Source organism: Dermacentor andersoni, chromosome 9 (genome assembly GCF_023375885.2).
Source record: "Dermacentor andersoni chromosome 9, qqDerAnde1_hic_scaffold, whole genome shotgun sequence".
Lineage (NCBI taxonomy): Eukaryota > Metazoa > Arthropoda > Arachnida > Ixodida > Ixodidae > Dermacentor > Dermacentor andersoni.
In genome coordinates this window covers 107,296,886-107,310,799 of record NC_092822.1, presented here as the reverse complement: position 1 = coordinate 107,310,799, position 13,914 = coordinate 107,296,886, and the positions used below count along the sequence as shown (strand labels likewise).

General features: G+C 45.4%; 1 long non-coding RNA gene across 5 annotated transcripts in view; it reads right to left on the bottom strand.

Annotated features, from left to right (window-relative positions):
- The window catches only part of LOC129384423 (uncharacterized), a 43,142-nt gene extending 34,911 nt beyond the window's left edge, over positions 1-8,231 (bottom strand). For 4 of the 5 annotated variants that reach the window (XR_011890198.1, XR_011890200.1, XR_011890199.1 and 1 more), the window contains exons 1-2: positions 8,037-8,231; positions 3,723-3,823 (exon numbers count right to left, since the gene is read on the bottom strand). This is a non-coding gene — a long non-coding RNA (uncharacterized lncRNA). Of the gene's footprint in view, positions 1-3,569; positions 3,660-3,722; positions 3,824-8,036 lie in introns of those variants that run through there. The other variant, XR_011890197.1, reaches the window with a different exon arrangement.
- Between the last annotated feature and the right edge of the window lie 5,683 nt (positions 8,232-13,914).

Sequence of the window (13,914 nt, the reverse complement as noted above, 5' to 3'; positions counted from 1 at the left end):
ACAGTCTCCACCTGAGCATCAAAAAAGCTCTGTCTAACACGGAGATTGATGGCCTCTGCCAGAAAAGCGGAAGATTGGTTGCTCACTTTAGACATTCAGCCATCGCCAGCGACGAGTTGACTAGGCGGCAGGAGCTACTCGGCTTACCCACACAGCGCCTCATGCAAAGCTGTCCGACAAGATGGAGCTCGATTTACCAGATGCTTACAAAGCTTATCAAGCATCGGTCTGCTATACAAAGTGTTCTTGCTGACCGAAGAATTGTCACAGCAAAAAAAAAGCGCAGAACCTAGAGATCAGTCAGCAAGAATGGAATGTAATCAGTGAACTTTGTGAGGTCCCTGAGCCTCTTAATCTTGCATCTACCATTCTCGGCAGCGACACGGTGTCCCCTGTCTCCATGGTTCGGCCAGTGGCGAAAGCAGTAGTGAAGAAACTAGAGCTTCAGAGCACGGTGACTTCCAAGTCGAGAATTTCAAAGTAGTTCGGATGGAGATATCTCGGCGATTTTCCTTGGACTGCGACGCCGGGCAGAGGTCGGTGTCTCCACGCCAGAGAGATTCTTTTCTCGATCCAAGGTTCAAATGCCTCCAGTATGAGGAGCCAGATGCCCGAGAGGCAATCCGTAGCAATTTTAGAGAAATGTTAAATCTCTTGCCGCCTTCGGCTGGTGAACGCGGGATGGGTACTACCCAGACCGAAGCAACTGCACTCGGCATACTGTTTAATGAACAGCCGCGCGTCAGTGACCCGTTTGCTCAATTTGACGCATACCTCTCCGAGCCTCAGCTGGGGCACAACATGGACGCACTTAAATGTTGGAAGGACAATGAGCCCAAATTTCCCCTAGTGGTGGAACTTGCCAAAAAATACATGTGCATCTCAGCCTTATCCCCAGGTTCAGAGTTCAACTGCCGGAAATATAATCACTGTCAAAAGAAGTTGCAATCTACCGGAAAATGTGCGCTCCCTTGTGTTCTTGCACCAAAATATAGCGTACATGGATATTGTCACGTGGTAGTGACGGTTCAGAAGGCAGCAAAACTGTGATTAACGAAACGAGCGTTTTATTGGGCGAACTCGTGCCCTCAAAAACAGGATACACTCAAAGTAGGATAGTAGCGGCGAACACAATCGGTGGTCGTCGAAAATGTGATGAGCGGGTCAAGCGCGTCGGCTTTTACACATCAGCCGTCGAATGTTCCAGAGCAATCGCTGGGACCCGCGTGCCTTCCACAAAGTTCCACATTATTCGCGTCGCGCACACATGCAATCAGATAACACAAGTTGCGGTGAAAGACAGTGAACGGAACCATCGATAGCATTCCAGAAACTTGTCTTACATGCTGGCGCGTCCTGCGCTGTGCGATAACATTTGTTAGGCGGTGAGAAGTGGTCGCCCGATAAAGCTAAAGAAGTACACGTGTCAATATCTAAAGACGATCGAAGTCAAATACATAAATCTTCTATATTAACGACGATGTCTTATGTTTGCTAGTACATTTTACCCTTCAAATATTTGTCTGTGGAAAGAACGAAGTTATTAACCGAACCAGGCGCCTCGCATCTTTCTTCTAGCTGAGTTTTCTGTGCACTCCACGATCTTTTCGAGTGAAAGTAACCTTCATGCTTCACATTATTCTTGAAGGAGGTATTCGAATGCACATATTATATTTCGTTGATGCTCCAAAGATAACTTTCTACACGTTAAGCGATTTCGTTCGCAACCGAATTTTTGTGAAGAAAGAGAAGTAGTCATCGTTCCTTCCTTATGTCTGACGTTATAATTTTTGGGTCAATTTCAGGAACAAGATATCCGGTTATATAGCAAGGTAAAAACAGTGCTGAGTAGGCATATCCTGCAGAACGTAGGCACAGTTAAACGCACATTTTCTTTACGTAATAAGCGCACTCCCAAGTCCTAAATTTACATATATCCTTTTTGTTCGTTTTGACATTCCGAGGCCGTATTCTTTACCGGTTCGCTTTGGAACGGGTTCACTGTGGTTGTTACGTGTGAGTTACGTCTCATGTAGGAAGAGAGGAACGTCGTGGCGCGAGGGAGACCAATCAACGAGCGGCCTTCTGCCACAAGGTTACGTCATCATTTTTGTTTGTACTTTGGGGAAGATACAGCAATTGAAGGATGTAGCTAGTTCGATAAAAAGAATATTTGTTTCAGCACAAGATTTGCACAGCTATTTCCAGTGAGCTTTCGACGCAGCCAGCCGGTAGCTCAATTTCATCGGCGTTATTTTATTTTTATTGATAGGCGGTGCGCCATACGTTAAGCAATCAAAGCGTTTATCTGAGTGTCGGCCGCGGTTGTAATAGGATTTAGTTTCGCCAGAGTTGAACTTCATAGGGCGGACGATTGCGAAGAGAGCTCCGTCCACACATCCCATAAATGCGATTTTTGCCGCGGTCAAGGAAGCGTCCTCGACTGCAGGTTTCCCCTGCGCCCTGCAGAGAAATTTCACAGCTCTTTTTGTTTGCACTGAACTTTAATGGCCCTAACAACGACGGTAATGATGCCATAGGATGACGGTTCCAACAACCCAGTGGCTTCAACATTCCATGGCACACTGCTGAAATATACCGTGGCAAAGAAAAGGAAAACGCTGCGCACACAACATTTCCGTCGTAGTGTCAACGCTACTACATATTGTGGTCCGAGATATTGCGGCTCGTCGCAAATCTATCGAACCGTGCTTTTGGAGAACCTAAAATGCCTCCAGAACACTAAGGCAGTTGTCATCGGCGGCTCTCTCGCCACGCCGGCCAGCGCAAGACAAGCAGATGGCCACAGTTGCCTTAGCAACTCTCGATATCATGATCGTGACCGCACGCCACGATCGAGCGAACGACTTCTGCGCGGTTACGCTCGTAGCAGACGACAGGCTCGCATTCCAAATGATTGACAACCAGTGGGACTACAACAAAATTTGTAGTCTCGCCCGCCAGGGACGACGACAGAGGAGTGCTGACAAATGGCGTTCGTGAGAGCGAACCGGTTTCAAAGCGAACTGTTACAGAATACGTCCCCTAAACAGCTGGACAAATCGTAGTAGTTAGCCTTTCACTCGGAAATAACATTGGTGGTTTTGTATATGTAAGTGTATTACTTCTCAAATAAAACCAATGCCACCAGACGGACAAAACTACAAAGTTTAAAACAATGCAGGAACTCACTGGTGTTGTATGGGTATGCGCAAGCATACCGCCATATTTTTCATCGTTCGCATTATTTCATGAACTCAAGATTGTGTTCCCTCATCATGCATAAGGTCACCCGCGCCTTGTTCCCTAAAAATGTCAGTTTTGTGGCGTACGGAGTAATTCAAAGACTCTGGTAAAACTTCCTGCGCAGTTCCTTCATGCGTAACCCTCTGGAACGCATGTTCAAGTAATTTTCTACAAAGGCTGTAACTATCTTCCACACATTAAATTGAACAAATTACATGACCCCTATTCTCTGCAAGTACACCATTTCTACCTCATTTCGTTCTCCTATGACAATGGGGAAATTTTGTACGCGTATCGTAAAAAAGCATTTAGGAACGGAGAACCAAGGGTTTAGCAAGCTTTATTTAGCCCCTAAGTAGTCTGAAACATCACGATATTCCTTCACATCACCCGCAATATATCTCGAATTTCCCCTAAATAAAAAATAGTTTTGAACATATTTATTTTGTGATAAATACCTTAATACAAGTTCTTACCTTTTCTGAGGTTTCACGAAGCGCACCAAGTGCTGTATGTTGTATCCTGGAAAAGGCTTTATACCGGTTTTTTCTTCTTTGTTGTTCACGGTTCTTTCCGCCTGTTGAAAGTAAAAATATGCACTATTTTAATAAAACCAACAAATAGAGCAAAAGAAAAGGTTTACTTAAAAGTAAACTGCAAGAATTCTTCTGAGGAAGCAGGGGAAGAAAGAACGAAGACTTGGTCGTTCGAACTGGTTGGTGTGGTCAGTTATTGTGCAGAGGTATCCGGCTTTTCGTTTAGCATTTCTAATTTTTTGGTTTGTGTCTTGTTTTGTTTTATTCACCTTGCTTTTTATTGTATGGCGAGTTCAAGCTGGTAAGACTAACCTGATGGCTCTTTCTTCTACTGGTAAAGTGCATTCCCCTTGGCTAGCTCTATGCCTGCCCGCTAATGGCCGATTGGCTCAAGTTTGCGCAGTGGCATCAATAGTGTCCCTTTATAATAATAATAATAATAATGTTAATAATAATAATAATAATAAATAAATAATAATAATAATATATTTTTATTCACTTCAATTCATACAACGTGTTCCAGCCTACATAAGCGTTGCCGCTTGTGTGCTGAGCTGGGCAGCCAGGTTAGGTTTACCTATCATACCTGTCAATACATACGATACAGATGAAGAACCCGCAAGTCATTCAGTGCAGCTTCTAAATGCCACTTCCCTTTTGCTAGACAACCACCGAAATACGCCAATTTGTTCGCAGTGATATTATTTGCTGTTCCTCAGTTTTGGAGTGCGTTCGAGACCTAGTCAACTTTTCCGAGTCTGCATCGAATCCGGTGAGCCCGTTTCTTTCATCGCGCCTCGCTTGCTTGAGCGGTTCAGCCCGTGCGATAAACGCGAGCCTGAATCCCTCAGAAGTATTGGACTTCTTAGCAGCTAATGGCGCTGTTTTTGTATAGGGATGTAGGCAAATTATCAAGAACAAGAAGTCAGCTATAGAATCGGTGACTGCTGCTTTCGCGGGAAAAGCTTGTGTGCTGGATGTCTACCCCTAGTTTTTCGCCTGGCCGGAGCGATCATTGCCTTATTAACCGCAGTATTCAGGCCTGTACGCCTCACAAGAGGCAGGCCAAATTTGTTAAAGATTATAAAACTCGAATTTCTCTGCCATAGAAAGCGAACTTTAATTTATCACTGACTTTACGCCGAGCTTTTACAGCCACACTGTTCAAGGAAATTGGTCTCTCTTTAAACAAGAACTTGGCTACTTGATCGACAGCTACATTCCTATAAAATTCATTGTTTCTTCTTCCAAAGCTCCTTGGTTTAACGTCTATCAGAAGCGCTTGTTAAACAAAATGAAACGGATATTCCACCGAGCGAAAGTGGCGATGACACCCGAACAATGGCACACGTACAACTGTGCTGAACGCGAGTACAAGAATGGCACTGCGCAGGCAAAGACGTGTTCCACAACTGTACCTTGCCCACTCTGCTTAAAGACAACCCTCGGCACATTTGGAATGTAGTTCGTGGCAGCAAGTATAACACGATTCACTTGCTCGACAGCAATGGTGATACTGTTCCTAATGGTGATTTCTGCAATGTGTTAGGCGATGATATTGTTTCTTGCTTTTCTAGCTTAATAGCCTTTTCTATGCCAACAATCGCCGACTCTGGCTTTGTTGCAATGGATTTCATCCCTGCAGATTCAGCTGGGGTGTACCGTCTAATAGAAGATTTAAAGTTGTCTAGCTCTGGCAGGTAATGATAAAATAAATCCAAAGTTCCTAAAAAATACAAAAATTTACTCTTCCATTATAATTGCTGAATTATATTCACAGTCTTTACCGGCTACCACTTTACCAGATTATTGGAAGGTGGGTAAGGTGGTGACCACAACGACGCAGGCCCACTGTATGATGCAGAGGCATTACTGAACTAATTCAGTAAGCTCAAAGTAAAATACATCAACAAAATGTTAAAGTACAACCTAAACGCAACCTACAGACATGATCGCGTCGGAGTTTAATTTGGGTATACCAGAAAAAACATAATTCTGTTACTCTGAACATCAAACCCATACCCCTTTTCCGAGCGGCGCGGCCCGCTCGGTTCCTTCCAACAACACTGTCTCGCGCGGCTCCGCGCATGCGCAAGAAAGCTGTGGTTGCCGGGAAGAGAGACAAGCAGTCAGTTATTTTTGAAATCTATCGCCTTCCACTCCTAAAAGCAAAGTTTAAGCGTTCTCCAAATTTGTGCAATCACTTTCGCTTGCCTCTGTCGAATGCTGCTGTAGCCTGGTCGAACGCTGCCTTGTCTCTGCGACTAGGACCGATTACAGAAATAGGCTGGCAACACGAACATTAGAAAAAACCTTGGACGTATGGGTGCCGCGAAAAATTACAGCCAGATAACCGCTTCCTCTCCAGATTTCACAGTGCCCCGATGTACGATCAATGAATGCAATGCAAGCCCAGAAAAGAGGAACAGCAGCTTCCACCATTGTTAGAAAATAAACAGCACTAGGCTACCCTAGGCGCATAATGATGAAATAAAAAACAGGTTTCTTAGTTAATATTATTGTATATAACTAAACATAATAATTACGTACTATCTGTCATATAATAAAAACACTGTGATAGGCCTGACAGAAAGTTTATTGGTGGCTAAATTTCTGCTTGCTACGCGCCTCTAGTGGGTAATTGTGCGCTCACGACGTCAGGCCTGAGTATTGGAGGTAGCTGTTATCATGGCTGGGTCAATTTTTTTCGCCCTCTGCAGCGATTCCCTGGAACTTAAGATTTTGCAGGGCCAACGAGAAGGTGTTTTGTGGGCAAGCATCGTGTAGCTACAGTTGATGTGAAGGGCCGATCATCACGGCGACACGTACATTTTGTTACTACGGGTTGAGCAAAAAAAAAAAAAAAAGATTGCCCTAGTCGAATGCGAAAATGCATGTGCACTTAAAAGGACAAATACAAATGGCTATATTTTCCTACAATTTTTTTCCTATTTTTTGTATTCGGCTACGTTTGGACTACAACTTCTCTAGCTTTGGGCTACGCCACCTAGTCAGACCTGGCAGCACCGAGCCGAGCGCGCGCGTAGCAGCTTCTCTCCGGCTCCGAAATGATTAAGCCACGCATCATATGTGATCCTGAGGAGCAGGCAGCTTTAGATCAGCAAAGCTGCGAGCAGAAACGGGAACCAGCTCTTCTACGCCGTGCCGACGCTGCAGCCTTGGCACAAGTACATGCTCGTGCAGCCGATCGCAAGCAGCAACTGCGTAGTGAGTATCTGGCAGCCTACCAAGCCGTACTTAAGTGAACCGTTGGGAGCAACCCAGTGATAAACACCGGGGCCGCATGCTTCAGCTTCGCTGGTTAACCATCTGTACGGAGTGCTTGGCCGGTGATTTTTTTTTTACTGTTTGCGTATCCTTCTGTGCGAATGGTTTCAAGGGTTGTCGCGATCTGTGGCAATATACTTGTGTTGCACGTGACAACTACACTGAAGGAACGGTGGGCGAGTCACAAACATGTAAATATGAGTGCGAATTAGAAAGCAAGGAAGTGTAAGGCGTACACTCACCGAGACTTGGAGTACGAAGATGAGGGCGGTAGTTCGTTTAATATGTAGAGTTCATAGTATGCCGTCTGTCAGATTAATACGAATGGTATGAAGGAGCTGTCAAGTATGGCACGTGATTAAATCGTGCGATGAGGTTCAGTAATTACCGTGCATAAAATGAAGCAAGCTTATAATGGCAGGACAACCGATATTGCGTAATTAGACATCTGTTCTGCAGTTGACACATAGTAGGATGAGAATGATAAAAAAGACGATGACAGTAATAGTGCCAATACTTGCAGGTCATTTGTTTCTATATCTTCGTGGAGTGCCGTTGCTTATTGTAAACATGAATGCCAACCCGCGTCTGGACATTGACAGCGCAATTTAAGTTTAGCTATCCATTGCAGACAGGATCAGTTAACATGTGGTGAAAAGGCAAGGAACATACTAACAATAGTTCTTCGTGGAGAATAAGCACCAACATAAAACAGCGCAGTTGATTGTTTAAGCAGAACTTTTTGTTAGGCTAGTTGGTGCATGCTAATGAAGTACTAAAGTGCCAAACAGACGACACAAGAAGAGACAGGTACGAGCGCTTACAAACAACTGATACTTTATTGACAGAAACAGATGATCTTGTGTCGTGTGTTTGGCACTTTAGTACTTCAGTAGCAGTTAATTAAATTTACACCACGAAAGTATCAATTCTTTATCATCCTTCAGAATCTAACAGAATACTCACATTGTAGATTATATGAATACCATGCTTGTTGTTGAATTCATTTAAAGCGCGTAAAGCGGCCAATGAAATTTTTGGCGTAACTTGTTCAAAATTCATAATGCCTGCTTTGCCTGCTGCGCAGTGGAGATTGGTTTCTTCTCTGGCTGAGCGGTCCTGTTATCTAGGACGACTGCACTCTGCGCACAGCCTTCTTTGTATTGCAGCACAATCGTCGACAGCCCAAATTTACGAGGCGCCGCCATTCGTTTATACTTTCTTTATTGCATAGCACACCCTTTATTTATAAGGCTAGTGCACGCAGAGCAGGCGTGCGCAATAATTTTGCGATGATTCTATAGCTGTACCGGTAATTTTGTTTCACTGCCAGTGCTAAGACTTAGGGTAAATGTTACGATATCTAGAAAAAGAAGCACTCCGTCAATATATTGAAAGATATTATTGCAGTAGGTATTATATGGACACTGCAGGCGCATTTCTGCCGTAGCCGTTGCCGAAGCTGTCGCCGTGAGGTTCCGCATAAAGTCCAAAGGCGATAAAATCATTGCCGCGCGTCGTATGTTTCATATGTTGGTTTAAGCGTCGGAGGGTGAGCCGGCAAACGCAGCTCAATCTCGCGCGTACAAGCGAGGTAGGCCAGAACCACCCAGACTAGGAGAAGGCCTCGGCACTCCTCCCGCGACGTCACCACACTCAGCACGTGCGCCTCGGCTTGAGGTGCCATCGAAAGAAATAGAAAAGCACAACACTGCAGCATATTCGAGGGTATACCTCCGGAATTTATTTGCTTCCATTATAAATTGAGCACTGACGTGATTTAAGGAACTAGTTCTTTCCACGTCAACTTCGGCGTTTGCAGCAAAGCTGACAATGGCCCCCATACAACAAGACGCACTACAGAATTTGGGTCTAGAAAGACGATGCGCCGGAAAAACATCTTTCTTTTTTCAGTCTGTCACCGACAGCTTTACAATTCATAAAACAAATTTTATTTGCCATTGGTTTCCACTATCACATAACGACATTCGAACACACAACACTCAAATCAATAAAATATGATATACACCAATCCCACTAGCTTAATAAGAAAAATCTGCTGAACTTCACAATGCTGAATATTTTAAAAACGTTTCCAGAGAAGTCAAGACAGCATAACACACAGTTCATATATTGCATGTATTGCAGCATACACATTCGCGAAAACAGCGCACATCGTTTTCACATGAGGGTAATCAAGTTTCTCTTTTTCCGATTAATTCTTTCCTAATTTTTCTGGTCGTTCTTGAAGGCTGCGTAATTCTTCAGCAGAGTGTTTACTGCTGGATTAAGGATGTTCTTTAACATTAACTCTTGACTGTGACCAGTTTCACCAGTGTCGAAGCCTTCACTGTCACAGAGCAAATACTTCATCACACTTCGAAGTACAGCTCTCTGATTACTCTCTGCATGAAGCATGTTCTCATTTTCTTTGCCTGTAATATGGTCTAGCACAATCTCGGTGCACAGCACCACATGAACGACACATGGCTGTGAAAATGTCAAGCCGCCTCCGCTCATATTATCAATCAGCACATGCTCTCTAGGTTCGAATTCTCTCTCAGTAATTGTGAATAAATCACAGCAGTCATTGCAAGGCTGGTGCTTCAAAGCACTATAGACACAGTAGCCAGCGATGTGCACCAATGTCGGCATTTCTTCCCGGGGCTTCTTTGGGTCACAGATTGTTAGCTTTAAGTTATATATGTCAATTAGCATTTCTGCACACGGATCTTTGCAAGTGTCGCTGGATTATGACATATCTGGGAAGATCAGCATTCCCAAAAAGAAGCCAAACAACAAATTAAAGCATGCTTACTTCATCGTCAAAATACTTTACAGGTATTGTGTGCTTATGTTTTTTAAACAGTTCCTATCATTATTTGCACTACTGTCGTGTAAACAAAAACATTGTGATCTTTTTTATTTATGTGTTCTTTACCTTTTCCCAAAATATATAGGGAAATTTTATTTTTCAAATTAGTTTTTATCTCATGCTACTAACACAGTAAAATATTCCAGTTCAGTGTTCTATTCAAGCTGTTACGATAGGTAACATATACGTCACACTTCTTTTGCTAGCACCAAACTAGCACCTCACGTCTGCCGTGACCCGCCCACAAGCGACTTGCGCTTATGCTGGCACGATATGTGTAATAAGTTGTGAGCTGCTGAAATAAAGATGTATGTACGTATGTATGTATGTATGTATGTATGTATGTATGTATGTATGTATGTATGTATGTATGTATGTATGTATGTATGTATGTATGTGAGGAAATGCCACAAGGTACGGGTAAACGACAGGAGTGACTATGACTCCCTTTAGGTACGGCTAGAACAGTGCGGCTAGAACAGTGTGGCTTTGCGCTCCCCGGTGTGGTTCTACTGGCCTGAACCGGGGGAGTCCGACTGTCTAAATAAAAAAAGAGCATTGCGTTGCCCGTTGATCATGCTGACGCAATGTGATTTCTGCCCAGTGCTATAAATGTCAACGTGAGGAAATGCAACAAGGTACGGGTAAGCGACAGGGGTGACTATGACTCCCTTGAGGTGCGGCAAGAGCCGTGCGGCTTTGCACTGTCCGGCGTGCTTCAACTGACATGGACCAGAGGAATCCGACTCTCCAATTAAATCAAAGCATTGTAGGGCCAGAGTTGCAGCGGTGGCGTAGAGGTAGAACACCCGCCTCACATGCAAGAGGTCCGTGGTTCGAATCCCGGTGCCGGCAATTTTCCACCGGATTAAAAAAAAAATCCGCTTGTTGATAAAATTGCACAAACAGGCCTGGAGTGTGGCCTGATCCCGGTGACCAGAACCGGTAACGCACTGCCTCACCAGAGCAGGATTGGCCACCCTGGTGCAGTACTTGGCCACAACCTCCTATATGAACACAACAATCAAACCCCGGCCCTCAGTCCCCAGCAGCTGCGAAGCAACTGACCACGGCGGCGGTCAGACCTGCGACGCTGCAGAGGGTGCTAAGAATCACTGGCTCCGGACAGGCCGCCATTGGAATATGAACCTGGCAACGTTTAACGCTAGAACGTTATCTAGTGAGGCGAGTCTAGCAGTGCTATTGGAGGAATTAGAGGGCAGTAAATGGGATATAATAGGGCTCAGTGAAGTTAGGAGGCCAAAAGAAGCATATACAGTGCTAAAGAGCGGGCACGTCCTGTGCTACCGGGGCTTAGCGGAAAGAAGAGAACTAGGAGTCGGATTCCTGATTAATAAGAACATAGCTGGTAACATACAGGAATCCTATAGCATTAACGAGAGGGTGGCAGGTCTTGTAGTTAACTTTAATAAGAGGTACAAAATGAAGATTGTACAGGTCTACGCCCCTACATCCAGTCATGATGACCAGGAAGTCGAAAGCTTCTATGAAGATGTGGAATCGGCGATGGGTAGAGTGAAAACCAAATACACTATATTAATGGGCGACCTTAATGCCAAGGTAGGCAAGAAGCAGGCTGGAGACAAGGCAGTGGGGGAATATGGCATGGGCACTAGGAATAGCAGGCGGGAGTAATTAGTAGAGCTTGCGGAACAGAATAATATGAGGATAATGAATACTTTCTTCCGCAAGCGGGATAGCCGAAAGTGGACGTGGAGGAGCCCGAACGGCGAGACTAGAAATGAAATAGACCTCATACTCTGCGCTAACCCTGGCATCATACAAGATGTGGACGTGCTAGGCAAGGTGCGCTGCAGTGACCACAGGATGGTAAGAACTCGAATTAGCCTAGACCTGAGGAGGGAACGGAAGAAACTGGTACATAAGAAGCCGATCAATGAGTTAGCGGTAAGAGGGAAAATAGAGGAATTCCAGATCAAGCTACAGAACAGGTATTCGGCTTTAAGTCACGAAGAGGATCTTAGTGTTGAAGCAATGAACGACAATCTTGTGGGCATCATTAAGGAGTGTGCAATGGAAGTCAGTGGTAACTCGGTTAGGCAGGATACCAGTAAACTATCGCAAAGGGTTCTACTCAAATTGAGGACGACGCAACGAGCTATGGAAAGAAGAATGATAGGTGTAACGTTAAGGGATAAGAAAAGAGCAGATTGGATGAGGGAACAAACGCGAGTTAATGACATCTTAGTTGAAATCAAGAAAAAGAAATGGGCATGGGCAGGACATGTAATGAGGAGGGATGATAACCGATGGTCATTAAGGGTTACGGACTGGATCCCAAGGGAAGGGAAGCGTAGCAGGGGGCGGCAGAAAGTTAGGTGGGCGGATGAGACTAAGATGTTTGCAGGGACAGCATGGCCGCAATTAGTAGATGACCGGGGTTGTTGGAGAAGTATGGGAGAGGCCTTTGCCCTGCAGTGGGCGTAACCAGGCTGATGATGATGATGATGATTGTAGGGCCGTTGACTATGGCTAGAGCAGTGCGGCTTTGTGCTCTCCGGTATGCTTCAACTGGCATGGACCGGGGGAATCCAACTGTCTAATTAAAAAAAAAAAACATTGCGTTGGCCGTTGATGATGGAGACGCAATGTGATTTCTGCCCAGTGCTCTAAATGCCAACGTAAAGAAATGCAGGAAGGCATGGGTAAACGACGGGAGTGACTATGGGTCCCTTCGGGTGCGGCTAAAGCAGTGTGGCTTTGCACTGTCCGGTGTGCTTCAACTGGCATGGACTGGGGCAATCCGATTCTCCAATTAAAACGAGGCATTGCGAGGGCCGTTCACTATGGCTAGAGCAGTGCGGCTTTCCGTTCAGCTAGTGTTCACCTGTGTCGCAAAGCAAAAAGAGACGGTGGCAGCCGGTGCGCTCCGTGCATTGTGTTTAAATCGCGAAGCGTTGCATATTTCTGACGCTGCTATCCTAAGATCTCGCTCTTCTAACATTGACTAAGGAGCCCTTCATACTGAAGAGCTTCGTGCCACATGGGAATTTTCTGTCTTCGCCTCAGCAGCTGTAACGAATCCGAAGGTTGGGTTACGAAGGTGAACGCTCAGATCTGTGGTCGCCATTTGGCCGTCTTATTTGTGCATCAGTCTTCATTTTAGGGCATATTTTCCTTCCTCGCACTTTCCAGCTCTAGTCGCGTCCGGCACATCGCTCATTGCTGTGCGTCGATCGCGAACGCATACGCACCGGCATGTTCACACTTCCCGCCACGGACGGCTTTGGTCGCGCTAAGCTGTTTGAAATGAACAATTACTGAAGATTTGGCTAGTTTCTATGACTTTGGGAATGACGGAGCATTGCAAAGACAAAAGCAATTACGACGAACAGAGAACGGAAATTTGTGCGATCGGCGAAGGAGCTGGCAGAAAAGGAGGGAGACGTACGTCTCATATATTTGTCCATAACATTAGTGCGCAGCATTTAGGCGTCCGTTCCTATGTTGAGCGTCAGCGTCACCGAGGGAACGAGCACAGCGAAAGATGAAGGAACGAACACGAAGTGCAGTGTGGCATAAAAGACGGCTATAGCGAATAGAGGGCGAGGAGGAAAGTGGAGGAGGAGGGTGCTGTGACACCATGAGGTGGAAAGCGATGCAGGAGGGTATGGCGAAAGCGGCGTGAGGAGAAAAGCGTAGTGCCGCGTAAGACGGGCTCTGTGGCGACGATGGCTAAGTGATTGGGCCAGAGTAGCACTCCGTAGTCTGTTCAGCGATGGCATGCGGAGAGAGTGTCCGCCAATACGTTATATGGAAGCAAAGCGCTACATGAGCGAAGGTCTGTCTGCGGCGACTACATTACTAATCTCCCGATTAGCGAGGTAGTCACGCCACACTTCGCTCTGTTTGCAATGTGCCACACGAGACAGATTGTCCGTGCCAGCCAATAGATCGCGAAATGAAAACGCGTATAGATGTCGCGTT